Consider the following 14,942-nt stretch of genomic DNA (forward strand, 5'->3'; position numbering starts at 1 on the left):
TGGGTGGCAGGAACCAGGTACTTGAGCCATCATCTGCCACTTCCCAGGTGCATCAGCAGGAAGCAGGATCGGAAGTACAGAGTAACTGGACTGAACCAGGTGGGAGGCCTATCCAGCTGTACCACAATGCCCAATCCCTGCATATTTTTAATGTTAAACTCAATATGAATGGAAACATACTTTGTGCATTTAACTTACAGTTATTTAACATATATCATATCCGAGGCACTATCAAATGTTGTGGGAAAACTAGGATGAAATCAACAGAGCCCATGTCTTCAATAAGCCTATAATTCAATCCAGCATGTCAAACAGAAAGACAGGGAGCCATATGTAAATTTTTAAAAGTAAAAGGAAGTAGGTAAAATTAATTTTCATACCATACTTTAACCTAACATATCCAAAATAGTATCATTCCAACATGTAATTAACATTAAAAATTATTCATGACATAGTTTACATACTTTTTGTCATACTAAGTCTTGAAAATCCATGGTATGCTTTATACATGTGGAATAGCCGTACTCCAAGAGATCAAAAGCCACATGTGGTTGGTGCTGTCACGTTGGACAGCAAAGGTCTAGTGTGTCTTTCAGAGTAAGCTGGGTTATGCTATGTACAAATAATCCCAAAATATCAATACTTAAAACACCAAAACTAAAGTCTTTGTTTAAACTGTATGCACTTCGAAGGTCAACAGGGAGCTCTGGTCATTGCAGTCATTCAGGGACTCAGGCTCTATCTTAACACAGCATCAAGGTTCACAGGAAAAGCAGGAGTTGAGCACTGGCTATTTAACACTTCCATCTAAAACTGACATGCATCATTTCTGCTCACATTTATTTCTCCAAAGCAACTTAGGTAGCCAAAGATGATGGGAAGGGAAATCTTACCACCTGCCCCAAAGAGCTGAGAGCTACAAATATGTGGTATAGAGCAATTACCATATTAATAAGCAAACATCATGAGTCAAGCAATGTGAAAAGCTAGAAGGAAGATAAAGAGGTAAACTGCTGGAAATATAACAGGGTGGAGTTGATGGAAGCCTTTGGCAAGCGACAGACAAAAGGATGAGTGAGTTCAGGGGAGGAAAAAGTTACCTTTAGCATTCATGGAGAAGCATCCATAGGTAGTACTTGCCTGTACTGTTGTGTGTGTCTGGAGGATGGTTCCACCTAATTAACTCAGAGGCTAGTCTTGAGAAACCAGGCATCTCATCTCTATTCTAGAATGCAAGTTGTCACTGCATGCACTCTATAAAAATGCACAGAAAAAATATCTTAAATTTACCCATGCACGTTGAGGGCAATTCTATATAGATAGTCCTTTAAACTACTCACTCTGAATTTATAAAGCAGCCATCTCTAAACCACCCATCAGATCACCCAGTCCATTCTGAGATCTCAGAAAAGTGGCATGTGTGTAGTGGGGAGGTGAGTGAAGGAGAATTGTGCAGTGACTAATACATACACCATGTTCTGAAAACCCCTGACAGAACAATAAATGTAGTGAAATACCAAGCATAGGATCAAGAATCCCAATTACTTAAGAAGTGTCCTGTGTCGTTACTAAAAGACTGTTTTGCTGAGAAACTTCTCCTTTGCCCTTGCAGGTTTCCCTGGACATTTTGGAAGTGATAGCTATACTGGAAATATTTTATTTATCACAGAGTTATGAAATTGTTGGATTAAAATATACTAAGGAGCCGGCGCCGTGGCTCAATAGGCTAATCCTCCACCTTGCGGCGCCGGCACACCGGGTTCTAGTCCCGGTCGGGGCGCCGGATTCTGTCCCGGTTGCCCCTCTTCCAGGCCAGCCCTCTGCTATGGCCAGGGAGTGCAGTGGAGGATGGCCCAGGTGCTTGGGCCCTGCACCCCATGGGAGACCAGGAAAAAGCACCTGGCTCCTGGCTCCTGCCATCGGATCAGCGCGGTGCGCCGGCTGCAGCGGCGGCCATTGGAGGGTGAACCAACGGCAAAGGAAGACCTTTCTCTCTCTGTCTCTCTCTCTGTCCACTCTGCCTATCAAAAATAAAAAAAAATAAAAAAAAATATACTAAGGAACACAGAACTGGTGGGTGCCAGTTTCCCAAGAATATTTCATGGAAAACTGAGGCCAACCTGTCATAAAATAACTGCATAGGTGAGTAGGTTCAGTAATATAAATAAGAAAGAAACTATTATGACTTGTAAAAATCTACATATTTGATGTACAGTGCATAAGTCACATCCTATCCTGTCTTATTCAAAGGAAGCATATCAGGTATGCAAAATGACCTATAATAGTTCTCATCAAATACAACTTTCTCCTCAAAATTATATTCCATATTTCAAATGGCCAACTATTCTCTATTAACCCTGGAAATGGCAGGGTCACTAATGCACACCAGAAAAGAATAAAAATGATTTGCGGCTAAATGTCCACTGATCCACCAAGTTACAAAATATGCATGTTATTCTGTCAATCATTTGAGGTAAAAGCATATTTGATAGTTGTAATGGCCCACAGAATCTCTCATCAATAAAGCCTTGATCCCAATTTCTTTTCATATAAAAACCATTGCTAGATAATTGAGATAATTGTTTACTAAACCCAGAACACTTTAGATAATGCTAATAACTCCTCCTCTAAAATGCAGAATATACTAGTTATCTTTAATAAATTCAAAATAGTTGTTAATAAGATCATAAGAATTACAGAATATCAACCAAAAATTGCCTTCACACTTTTGATTACCTCCTATATCTTAAATACTATCACACCATAAGAACATTAAGAAAGAACACCAAGTAAAGGCCATTACTTTTCTAGCCTTCCACTAACTCTGATGGTGGCATGAGGTGACACTGATCATAGTTGTTAATCTGCAGGTCATAAAGGGTATAAAATATAGGTTCTTGTCTTTAACTCCACAGAGAGGAAAGACACATGCCAATGAAAAGATAACAAATTAAAAGAGAGAAAGTACGTTAGGTTAAGGTGACCAACGACATCTTAGAGGGAGCAGAACAGCTGAATCAAAGGATTGCAACAGCCAAGAAAGACAGAAGAATATTCTAGGAAGAAATAAATGACAATAACTACAAGGTATGTGTTAAAACAACGTGACATATGTTAGCAAAATGACGAAGTTGGGCCCCTTCCCTGATACCACATATAAAAATGAACTGCAAAAGATAAGAGACATAAATAGAAGAGCTAAAACTATAAAATTCTTAGAAGAACACAGAGTACATATCCACGCTCTCAAATTGTGCAATGACTTTATAATTATGACAACAAAAGCATATGCGACCAAAAAATAGATAAATTGGACTTCACTGAAATTAAAAACAATTGTGCTTTGAAAGGCAGCATTAAGAAAGTGAAATGACAACTAACAGCATGAGAGAAAATACTGCAACTCATACAACTAATAGGAATTTATCTAGATTACACAAAGAACACTTACATCTCAATAATAAAAGCACAAATAATCCAACTTAACGATAGACAAATATTTGAATAGACACTTCTCCAAAGAAAACAAAGGAATGACAAATAGGCATATGGAAAGATGTTCAACATCAGTCCTCTGGAAAATATGGAGCAAAACCACAGTGAGATACTAATTTTTTTTTAAGATTTTTTAATTTTATTTGAAAGGCAAAGTTACAGAGAGGCAGAGGTAGAGAGAGAGGTCTTTCATCTGCTGGTTCACTACCCAACTGGCCACAAATGGCTAGAGCTGCACCAATTTGAAGCCAGGAGCCAGGAGCTTCCTCCAGGTCTCCCACACAGGTACAGGGGCCCAATGACTTGGGCATCTTCCACTGCTTTCCCAAGCCATAGCAGAGAGCTGGATCAGAAGTGGAGCAGCCAGGCTCATACTGGTGTCCATATGGGAAGGCAGCACTGAAGGGTGGCATTCTCCACTACACCACAGCGCCAGCACCGAGATATTAATTTTTAATGATAGGATGGCTATCATTAGCCCTCATATAATGCTGATTGGAATATAAGATAGTTCATTGGGGAAATAGTCTGGAATTTCCTTGAAATTTTTAAACTAGACTTATCATATGATCCAGAAATTCAATTCCTAGATACATGAGAAATGAAAGCATGAGTCCACAGAAAATCTGGGATCATAATGTTCACATCAGCACACTCATAATAGCCAGAGACAGTTGTGTAAACAAAATATCATACAATAAAATATTTGGCAGTAAAAGAAAAAATGAGATATTTATATATGCTTACAACATAGAAAAACCTTGAAAACATTATTCCACTTAAAAGAATCCAGTATTCACTGATGAATTCTACCAGACATTTAAAGAAGAACTAACTCCAATTCTTTTCAAACTATTCAGAACAATCGAAAAACAGGGAATCCTCCCAAATTCTTTCTATGAAGCCAGTGTCACTTTAATTCTTAAGCTGGAAAAAGATGCAGCATTGAAAGAGAATTACAGACCAATATCCCTGATGAACATAGATGCAAAAATCCTCAATAAAATTCTGGCTAATAGAATGCAACAACACATCAGAAAGATCATCCACCCAGACCAACTGGGATTTATTCCTCATATGCAGGGATGGTTCAACATTCGCAAATCAATCAATTTGATACACCACATTAACAGACTGCAGAAGAAAAACCATATGATTATCTCAGTAGATACAGAGAAAGCATTTGATAAAATACAACACCCTTTCATGATCAAAACTCTAAGCAAATTGGGTCTAGAATGAACAATCTTCAATACAATCAAAGCAATTTATGAAAAACCCATGGCCAGCATCCTTTTGAATGGCAAAAAGTTGGAAGCATTTCCACTGAGATCTGGTACCAGACAGGGATGCCCACTCTCACCACTGTTATTCAATATAGTACTGGAAGTTTTAGCCAGAACCATTAGGAAAGAAAAAGAAATTAAAGGGACACAAATTTGGAAGGAAGAAGTCAAACTATCCCTCTCTGCAGATTATATGATTCTTTATTTAGAGGATCCAAAGAACTCTACTAAGAGACTATTGGAACTCATAGAAGAGTTTGGCAAAGTAGCAGGATATAAAATCAATGCACAAAAATCAACAGCCTTTGTATACACAGGCAATGCCACAGATGAGGAAGAACTGCTAAGGTCAATCCCATTCACAATAGCTACAAAAACAATCAAATACCTTGGAATACAGTTAACCAAGGACGTCAAAGACCTCTATGATGAGAATTACAAAATCTTAAAGAAAGAAACTGAAGAGGATACCAAAAAATGGAAAAATCTTCCATGCTCAGGGATTGGAAGAATCAATATCATCAAAATGTCCATTCTCCCAAAAGCAATTTATACATTCAACGCAATACCAATCAAAATACCAAAGACATTCTTCTCAGATCTGGAAAAAAAATGATGTTGAAATTCATATGGAGACGTAGGAGACCTCGAATAGCTAAAGCATCTTGTACAACAAAAACAAAGCTGGAAGCATCACAATACCAGATTTCAGGACATACTACAGGGCAGTTGTTATCAAAACAGCATGGTACTTGTATAGAAAGATGGATAGACCAATGGAGCAGAATAGAAACACCAGAAATCAATCCAAACATCTACAGCCAATTGATATTTGATCAAGGATCTAAAACCAATTCCTGGAGCAAGGACAGTCTATTCAATAAATGGTGCTGGAAAAACTGGACTTCCACATGCAGAAGCATGAAGCAAGACCCCTACCTTACACCTTACACAAAAATCCACTCAACATGGATTAAAGATCTAAATCTTCAACCAACATCATCAAAAGTATTACAGAACCTTGGAGAAACCCTGCAAGATATAGGCACAGGCAAAGACTTCTTGGAAAAGACCCTGGAAGCACAGGCAGTCAAAGCCAAAATTAACATTTGGGATTACATCAAATTGAGAAGTTTCTGTACTTCAAAAGAAACAGTCAGGAAAGTGAAGAGGCAACCAACAGAATGGGAAAAAATATTTGCAAACTATGCTACAGATAAAGGATTAATAACCAGAATCTACAAAAAGATCAAGATATTCCACAACAACAAACAACCCACTTAAGAGATGGGCCAAGGACCTCAATAGACATTTTTCAAAAGAAGAAATCCAAATGGCCAACAGGCACATGAAAAAATGTTCAAGATCACTAGCAATCAGGGAAATGCAAATCAAAACGACAATGAGGTTTCACCTCACCCCAGATCTACCAACAACAGATGCTGGCGAGGATGTGGGGAAAAAGGGACACTGACCCATTGTTGGTGGGAATGCAAACTGGTAAAGCCACTATGGAAGTCAGTCTGGAGATTCCTCAGAAACCTGAATATAACCCTACCATACAACCCAGCCATCCCACTCCTTGGAATTTACCCAAAGGAAATTAAATTGGCAAATAAAAGAGCTGTCTGCTCTCAAAGTTTATTGCAGCTCAATTCACATTAGCTAAGACATGGAATCAACCTAAATGACCATCAACAGAAGACCAGATAAAGAAATTATAGGATATGGACTCTAGAATACTATACAGTAGTAAAAAAAAAATGAAATCTGGTAATTTGCAACAAAATTGAGGCATCTAGAAAACATCATGCTGAGTGAAATAAGCCAGTTCCAAAGAGACAAATATCATATGTTCTCCCTGATCAGTGACAACTAACTGAGCACCTAAAAGGAAACCTGTTGAAGTGAAATGGACAGTATGAGAAACAATGACTTGATCAGTCCTTATCCTGTCGAGGAACAACTTACTATTTTATTCCTTTTAGTATTTTTGTTCTACTTAACACCATTGGTTGAACTCTTTAATTAACACACAATTATTCTTAGGTGTTTAAATTTAACTAAAAGGTGATCCCTGTTAAATATAAGAGTGGGAATAAGAGAGGGATGAGATGTACAGTTCAGCACATGCTCACTCGTACTTACCCCTAATGGTAGAGTTAGAAAAGTGCCAGGGGATTCCAATTCAATCCCACCAAGCTGGCATGTACCAATGCCATCTCACTAGTCAAACCGATCAGTTTCAGTTCATAATTGATCATAATGATAGGATTAAGTGTCAAAGGGATCACATAAACAAGACTAGTGTCTGCTAATACTAACTGATAGAATTAAAAAGGAGGGAACGATCCAACACGGGAAGCAGGATACACAGCAGACTCATAGAATGGCAGATGTCCTAAATAGCACTCTGGCCTCAGAATCAGCCCTTAAGGCATTAGGATCTGGCTAAAAAGCCCATGAGAGTTTCTCAGGCTTGGAAAGCCAAGACACTCTGGCAAAAAAATGACCTAAATGAAGGATCTCTGTGAGTGAGATCCCAGTGGAAAGAATGGGCTATCAAAGAAGTCAGTACCTTTCTCTGGAGGAGAGAACTTCCACTTTGACTATGGCCTTGTCTAAAGAAGATTGGAGTTGGTGAACTCAAGAGGCTTCTGTAGCCTTGGCAGCTCATGACAAGAACCTCAGGTGATTACTGGTGTCATAAGTAAGAGTGTCAATTGTTAAATCAACAACAGGAGTCACTGTGCACTTACTGCCCATATAGGATCTCTGTATTTAATGTGTTGTACTATGTGAATTAACAGTAAAACTACTACTCAAACAGTACTCTATACTTTGTGTGTCTGTGTGAATGCAAACTTTTAAAATCTTTACTTAGTAAATACTAAGTAGGTCTTCTGTATATAAAGAGAATTGAAAACGAATCTTGATGAAAAATGGGATGGGAGAGGGCCTGGGAAATGGGATGGTTATGGGTGGGATGGAAGTTTTGGGGGAAAAAGCCGCTATGATCCAAAAGTTGTACTTTGGAAATTTATATTTATTAAATAAAATTTTAAAAAAGAATCCAGTAGTAAAAAGATCACTTTTTGGTTCTATTTTATTTATTTGAAATGTAAAGGATAGGAAAACCTACAGAGACAAAAAGTAGGTTTCACAGCTGTGGAAGGAAAGATAGAGTGGAAAGGGAGAGTGATTGTTAGTGGATATGAGGGTTTTTTTGGAGGGGGGGTGATGAGTACATCACAAAACTGATTGTGGCAATGGTTAAATAACTATGATTACACTAAAAATCACTGAAGTGTATATTTTATTTTTAGCTCTTTTTTATTTAAGTTTTAATGTTTTGCTATATTCATTTCATAGACTATGAGATGGAAGAAGAGGATGCATTTAGACTATAATCAACACCTATTTTTCAGTTAACTTTATTCATCTGCATTACACTATGGTTAACACTATGTTAAGTAAAAGTTCAATGATCAGTATGAAAGAAAAAAAGATAAGGAGAATATGATAAAGGAAGAGAAAATTAAAAAAAAAACCTATTCCTCAACAGTCCCTTGTCTGTTGATAGTTTTTTACTTATGTTTTTGTTTTATATATTTTTCTTTCTCATACAAAGTGTTGAACTCTTTACCTAGAATAGTTAATCTTCTGTGTATAAAGTTAAATTAAAATTTATCTTAATAAAAAACAAGACTAAGAACAGGAGAGGGAAGAGGAAGAGGGGTGGGAATGTGGGTGGGAGGGCGGGTATGGTAGGAGGAATTACTATATTCCTAAAATTGTATTTATGAAAATAAATAAATAAATAAATAAATAATTTTAAAAAGAATACAATCCAGCAAAGCCATAGCAGGAGTATGAGGAAGAGCAAGAGCCTCCAACATTGAAAGCAAACCAAAGGTCCTCCTTAAAAGTTCCCCACAACCCCTGAACTTCACTGATCTATTCAGCCTAGCTGAGAAAAAGCAGTTTAAACCAGTAGGGATCAAGAAAGCAGAAGAGCAACCAATAACTGCATGAGAACTTACAGAGCAATAATTCCTTGAATGAAAGCATAGGAAAAAGAAACCCGAGACTGATGCAAAACTACCTGTAACTGTGTCCAATAAGGCACTCTCTCAAAAAGAAAATGTGAGCACAAAACATAGCAAAGGTTCTTCAGATGGGTATCCTTCTTCCAAAGGAATGCCCCTTCCCCATCCTCAAAAGAAATCCAGGCCCAGCATGGACAATGAGAAATACTCATTCATTGTCTTCATCCAAATACACACCAGGAAAGAAGACCAAGACAGGATCTGCCAACAGCTCCAACCCTCACTTCATGAAGGCCCTAACATACCTGTTTTCAGTAGGGCTGGAAAGCCCCACTCCAACACTTATGGACCAAAGACTTCCACCAGTGAGACTCAGAAATCTGCTACTAAACACAAAGTCATATTATCTCCCCCTTTCCATCCTAGCCATTCCAGACCTGGACCCATGAGCTCCCAACACAGTAAAGCAGAGTCCTGGTGCCAGGCAGCCAGAGAGCAACTCTAGTTCAGCCCATGGGAGACCCACCACAGAACTTCTCGGCCCACAGTCAGTTCTGGCCCTGTGCTGAGGCATCAGAATGGCAGCTTCAGCACAGGACCTAAGCAATCACTCAGTGGGACCAAGAAGCTGGCCAATGGCTCAAATCCCTCTGAGAGAACAGTAAATGGTGGAGATGGCCCTGGAAACCCATCAGTAGCTCATGTAGTTCTGGTAGACCTATGGTCAGTTCTGGAGGCTCTAGGTGGCCTAAAGAGCAGTTCACATTGCCTTTGAAGGCCAGTGAGTGGCTCAGACCCCCCCGCCCCGGGTGCCCAGTCAGTGGCCCTGGATGATCCATAAGTAGCTCAGTTATAGCTGGACAGAGTATCAGTAATTCAGGTCCTAGAAGACCATAAGCAGGTAGGGACCTGAGGGAATAGTTAGTAGTTCAGGTACCCATATAAAGCCAAAGTACACTCTTGTCCCAGAAACAATTTCTTCTAAGAATATTATTAGTCGGCTTGGCAACAGACAGATGAATGGAATGAAGCCAGCCCTGTCTGGCTACAGATATGCCCAAGGTCCTCAAAGGCTTCCTTTCCCTACTGGTTATAAGAGGCAGCAAGAAGATGATGATGATAAATATGACTCTGAAATGGAAGATTAAGGAGAATCTCAGGGAGAAATATCTAAGCATATTCATAAAATCTTTGGCTATGACCAAAAAAATACAAAGATGAAAGTGGTTATGCCTTATATGACATGGAAAATAGTTGGAAAGTGTGGCAGAAGGAAGAAGCAAGAGCTTAAGACTGGATATGCAAGAAATGAGACATGAAGAAGAAGAAATGAAATGTTGAAAGACCAAGAAGCTCAAGAGGCATTATCTGCTGCTTTTATTTATTTTTGTGAGATTTTGGAGACACTCTGCTATTAAGATTTCCTGACTTTGACTTTAGAAGCCCCCTTTCATTTTAGATTTATACTTGGGTACTTGAGTAGAAGAAATGTGTACTGTCATTTGCAGGCTGTCATTTGGGCATAAAGTACTTTCAAATAGTGTACAGGGTAAAACCTGTAATGCAGATGATAAAACACCTACTATATACTCTTGTAAAATTAACTATTCTCAGATGCCAGCCTTGATCCTGATAAGCTATATACTCTAACGTGGGGCCACTCTGCAGTCCTCCAATCTTTTTTTGTTCCTTTGTAACTTTAAAAGGAAACAAAAGGGAAAAAAACAGATTGCCTCTTAACTTCTCTAATTCTTTTGCTGATATGTGATTGGGCACTGCCCAGTTCCCAATCAAATACTGTCTTTATGAAGAAACTGGCTCTTCCATGAATGTTGCCAGCAATAAAGTGACCTGTCCTAAGCTATATGTTTAATTGAGAACTTGAAAATGTGGAGTAGGATTTATAATCATCATATGGATGTCACCCCTGTGACTCTGAATTATATTGTATTCTTCAGTACTCAGTGGATTGGATACTGAGCATTCTTACTAGTTTAGGGGATAAGACCACTAACAAAAATTTTTCCAAAGTAAAATACAAAAATATTTTCCTTTCAGATTTACTGTTATATTGGCTTGCATGTAATAGACAAGGTCACTGTGCTGTTTGATTTTTTTTTTAACTTTTATTTAATGAATATTGTGGGGAGCAACTCGGACTAGACTAAGTTACTGGAATTAAGACTTATTCTATGCATCTGCTCTCCCACAATATGGCGCTGGGAGAGGAGAAAACAGCTTCTACGCAGCTGCCTCTTGCCAACTTGAGTGATGACCTCCAGGAGCTGATCCTGCTCCTGATTGGAGGAGAGCAGCATACTCGGCGTGTGGGCAGCCGAGTTGGGATTGGCGGAAGAGGACTATAAAGGAGGAGAGAGACAACATGCACCAGGAACATCTAAGGGGAACACCTGTGCAGCCCCCGAGAGAGCCGGCCGGTGGTGTGCCGCTCCCCCGCGGAAGTGGGGAATGTGGCAGGGGGAACCACCCTTCCACGGAGGTGGAAGGGACGGTAGCCAACCCGGGAAGAACCAGCAGCAAACCCGGGAAGGGCCAAGCAGACAAAAGAACAGCGCAGGGTCCTGTGTCGTTCCTCCATGAAGAGGGGGAGCGACATAATGGTGCCGTGACTCGGATAGGAAACCTAGGAGGGAAGAAACGGGAAGGAGTGGGAAAATACCGGAGAGAGAGAGACTAGCAAAGAGCCTAGGGGAAAGCCGGACGAAAAAGGTGCCGGAAGAAGCTATTGAAAGCCTAGGCATAGACTTGGATACGGACTGTGGGAAAGAAGTTAGGATTTAAAGTGAAAGCAAGAAGAAACTTAGACTTGGATGCGGACTATGGCGGGGAAGCTAGGAGATTGAAAGCGAAAGTGAAAGCTAGAACAAACAGACTCGGATACGGACTGTGGGGAGAGGCCAGGAGAAATGAGGGAGGAATATTGTTGGAAGAAAACTTAGGGAAACATACCGGGTAGAGAAAAATGTTAGGGAAATTGAAGCCGCAGGGGCAGGCCGAGGCGGAGACGTAAGCCATCTTGGAATTCTTCAAGTCACCCCGGGGAGCAAAAGGCGAAAATCTGGAACCAGAGGCAGAGACGTGGGCCGCCAGGTTGGAATTCGCCAGGTTAGTCCGGGGAACTTGGACTGAATACCGGTGGTGGCGGAAACGTGAGCTGTGCTGTGTGACTCGTGGAAGCCGCCGCGCGCAGAGAGAGCACGTGGGGCACAAGTAGATAGGGAACCCGGGGCTAGCGCGAGGCCGTGGTGCGGACGCGAAGGGGCGCGGAGACCGTGGAGTGCGCGCGCGAAGCCGGGAAGCCGCGCAGATGAGAGAAGCGCGGGCTGAAGCCGCGCAGAGCCGTGAAGCTGCCGCGGGGTGAGGTGCCAAGAAGCAGCCTCGGGGCGGGCGCCGGGAAGCCGCGAAGATAAGAGAAACAGAAGTTTAGAAGTAAAATGAGAGAAATAGGAATGCTGGCAGAAAGAAGAAATAGGAGAAATAGGAATGCCCGGAGATAGAGAAATAGAGAAAAATAAGGCCTCCCCACATCACAGCAATGAGAGAGCTTGGATTCGGTCTGCCTGATTAGTAAGACAATAAGCACCTGTGGGCGGCTGCAGGTCACCGAAGACAGGCATGTTATCAACACCAATAAGTCTCCCCACAATACGGCAATGAGAAGGCTTGGGTTCGGTTTGCCTGATAGGGCTTGTAAGCACCTGCAGGCAGTTCTAGCAGAGCAGAGCATGTGCTGCAGGGCACCGAACACAGGCATGCATCAGCGCCTAAAAACCTCCTCACAACATGGCGAAGAGAGGACCTGGATTCGGTTTGCCTGATTGATAGGACTTGTAAGCACCTGTGGGCAACTCTAGCAAGCAGAGCAGAGTGTGTGCCGTGGGGCACCGAAGACAGGCGCGTATCAACGCCAAAAATAAAAAGAAAGGGGGATCTGTGGGGAGCAACTCGGACTAGACTAAGTTACTGGAATTAAGACTTATTCTATGCATCTGCTCTCCCACAATATGGCGCTGGGAGAGGAGAAAACAGCTTCTACGCAGCTGCCTCTTGCCAACTTGAGTGATGACCTCCAGGAGCTGATCCTGCTCCTGATTGGAGGAGAGCAGCATACTCGGCGTGTGGGCAGCCGAGTTGGGATTGGCGGAAGAGGACTATAAAGGAGGAGAGAGACAACATGCACCAGGAACATCTAAGGGGAACATCTATCTGAAGGAACACCTGTGCAGCCCCCAAGAGAGCCAGCCGGCGGTGTGCCACTCCCCTGCGGAAGTGGCCAGGGGGAACCGCCCTTCCACGGAGGTGGAAGGGACAGTAGCCAACCCGGGAAGAACCAGCAGCAAACCCGGGAAGGGCCGAGCAGACAAAAGAACAGCGCAGGGTCTTGTGTCGTTCCTCCACGAAGACGGGGAGCGACAAATATAAATTTCCAAAGTACGATTTATGGATTACAATGGCTTCCCCCACATACCGTCCCTCCCACCCACTACCCTCCCCTTTCCCACTCCCTCTCCCCTTCCATTCACATCAAGATTCATTTTCGATTATCTTAATATACAGAAGATCAGCTTAGTATACATTAAGTAAGGATTTCAACAGTTTGCTCCCATGTGCTGTTTGATTTTAACCTTAACAAAAAGTTCATTTTATACTGAAGAAAAGTTATTTTATTCAAACATTAGATTTGAAAGAGTAATAGTTTAAAAAATAAGGAAGTTGCATGTGAGGCTCCCCACTCCGTAGTCACAAAGATATTTTGAAATCCTAAGCTGCCCTTCCACCACTTGATGTTAATGACTGCATTTTAGCCTAAACCCTTTAGCAAATATTTATGACAAAAAACAAAATTTAATTCATATGTATCAGAAGTACCAAATTTTGCCTGTATTACACTTCAATTTCAAACCATAAACTGTGAAGAAAATTTTTCCCCAGGTAGAAAGAGGATGTTCTCTGTTTCTGATGTTTTGCGGGGCTGTAGAACTTTCTTCATTTTCACCCTTTTTAAAGTCATTATCTTTGTTAAATTAACAACAGAAGTCACTGTGCACTTATTCCTCATGTAGGACCTCTGTCCTTAATGAGTAGTACTATGAGAATTAACTGCAAAACTTGTTCTCAAATAGTACTTTATATATAATGTGTGTGTGTAGGTGCAAAATTTTGAGATCTTTCTGTAGTATAGACTTGGTCTTCTGTATATAAAGTTAATGAAAAATGAATTTTAATGAAGAATGGGATGGGAAAGGGAGTAGAAGGCGGGACAGAGTTGGGGTGGAAGGTAAGTATAGGGGGAAGGACCACTATATTCCCAAAGTCATACCTAAGAAATTTGCATTCATTAAATAAAAGCTTTTTAAAAAAAAACCACCACTTCAAAAAAAATAAAAATAAAGTCATTATCTATTGATTTAATATCACATGGCCACACGTACGAGCAAGCTCAATCAGGCTCACCTGGGATCTGGCTGGAAGGAGGCCAAATCTCAAGAACAGTCAGCCACAGAAGATGAGCTACGATGATGCTAGAGAGCATTTGTCCTTGAATGTAAATGAGAAAGGTTGGAGGCAGTTGGAATTAAGATTATAGGGACCATATGTGATCATATGACCCAGTCCTTTAATACTGACTTATTTTAAATTGTGTTTCACACTTTGACAGTATGAGGATTTAGTTTTAAAGTTAAACTCCACAGAAGGTGTCTGTATCACTAGGAAGAACACCCTTTCTAACTCTCCACATGGGACTGTCAACACTAGTAACAGAAGATCCTGTTCACTTCCTCTCACCCATCTCAATTACCTGCAATGAAATCGATTAATGGTAGTGTGGCATTCAACTTAATAAACAGGTCGAAACATTTTTTTTTTTTTTTTTTTGCCATCACTTACATGCTTCCTCCTGTCAAAAGCTTTTTCTTGGATTTTTTTTCAGTATTCAGAATCTGAAATCTAATTACAATCAAGTGCTTGTCATAGCTAAAAGGTTCCAGTGGCATAAAGTTTATGATAATGGTGCAGTTATTTGTACAGAAAGGCACCACTGTGCTAAATTAAAGAATTAAAGTTCCAGAACTTAGTAGGAAGAGTCAGA

General features: G+C 40.6%; 1 protein-coding gene and 1 pseudogene across 2 annotated transcripts in view; one reads left to right on the forward strand and one right to left on the reverse strand.

The window, feature by feature from the left end:
• PLCL1 (phospholipase C like 1 (inactive)) overlaps positions 1-14,942 on the reverse strand; it is a 451,746-nt gene that overhangs the window by 218,766 nt on the left and 218,038 nt on the right. The window lies entirely within an intron of this gene.
• The window catches only part of LOC138849126 (protein SPT2 homolog pseudogene), a 281,484-nt pseudogene that overhangs the window by 95,372 nt on the left and 171,170 nt on the right, over positions 1-14,942 (forward strand).

This window comes from Oryctolagus cuniculus, chromosome 3 (assembly GCF_051225735.1).
Source record: "Oryctolagus cuniculus isolate XC-2025 breed Fujian yellow rabbit chromosome 3, ASM5122573v1, whole genome shotgun sequence".
Lineage (NCBI taxonomy): Eukaryota > Metazoa > Chordata > Mammalia > Lagomorpha > Leporidae > Oryctolagus > Oryctolagus cuniculus.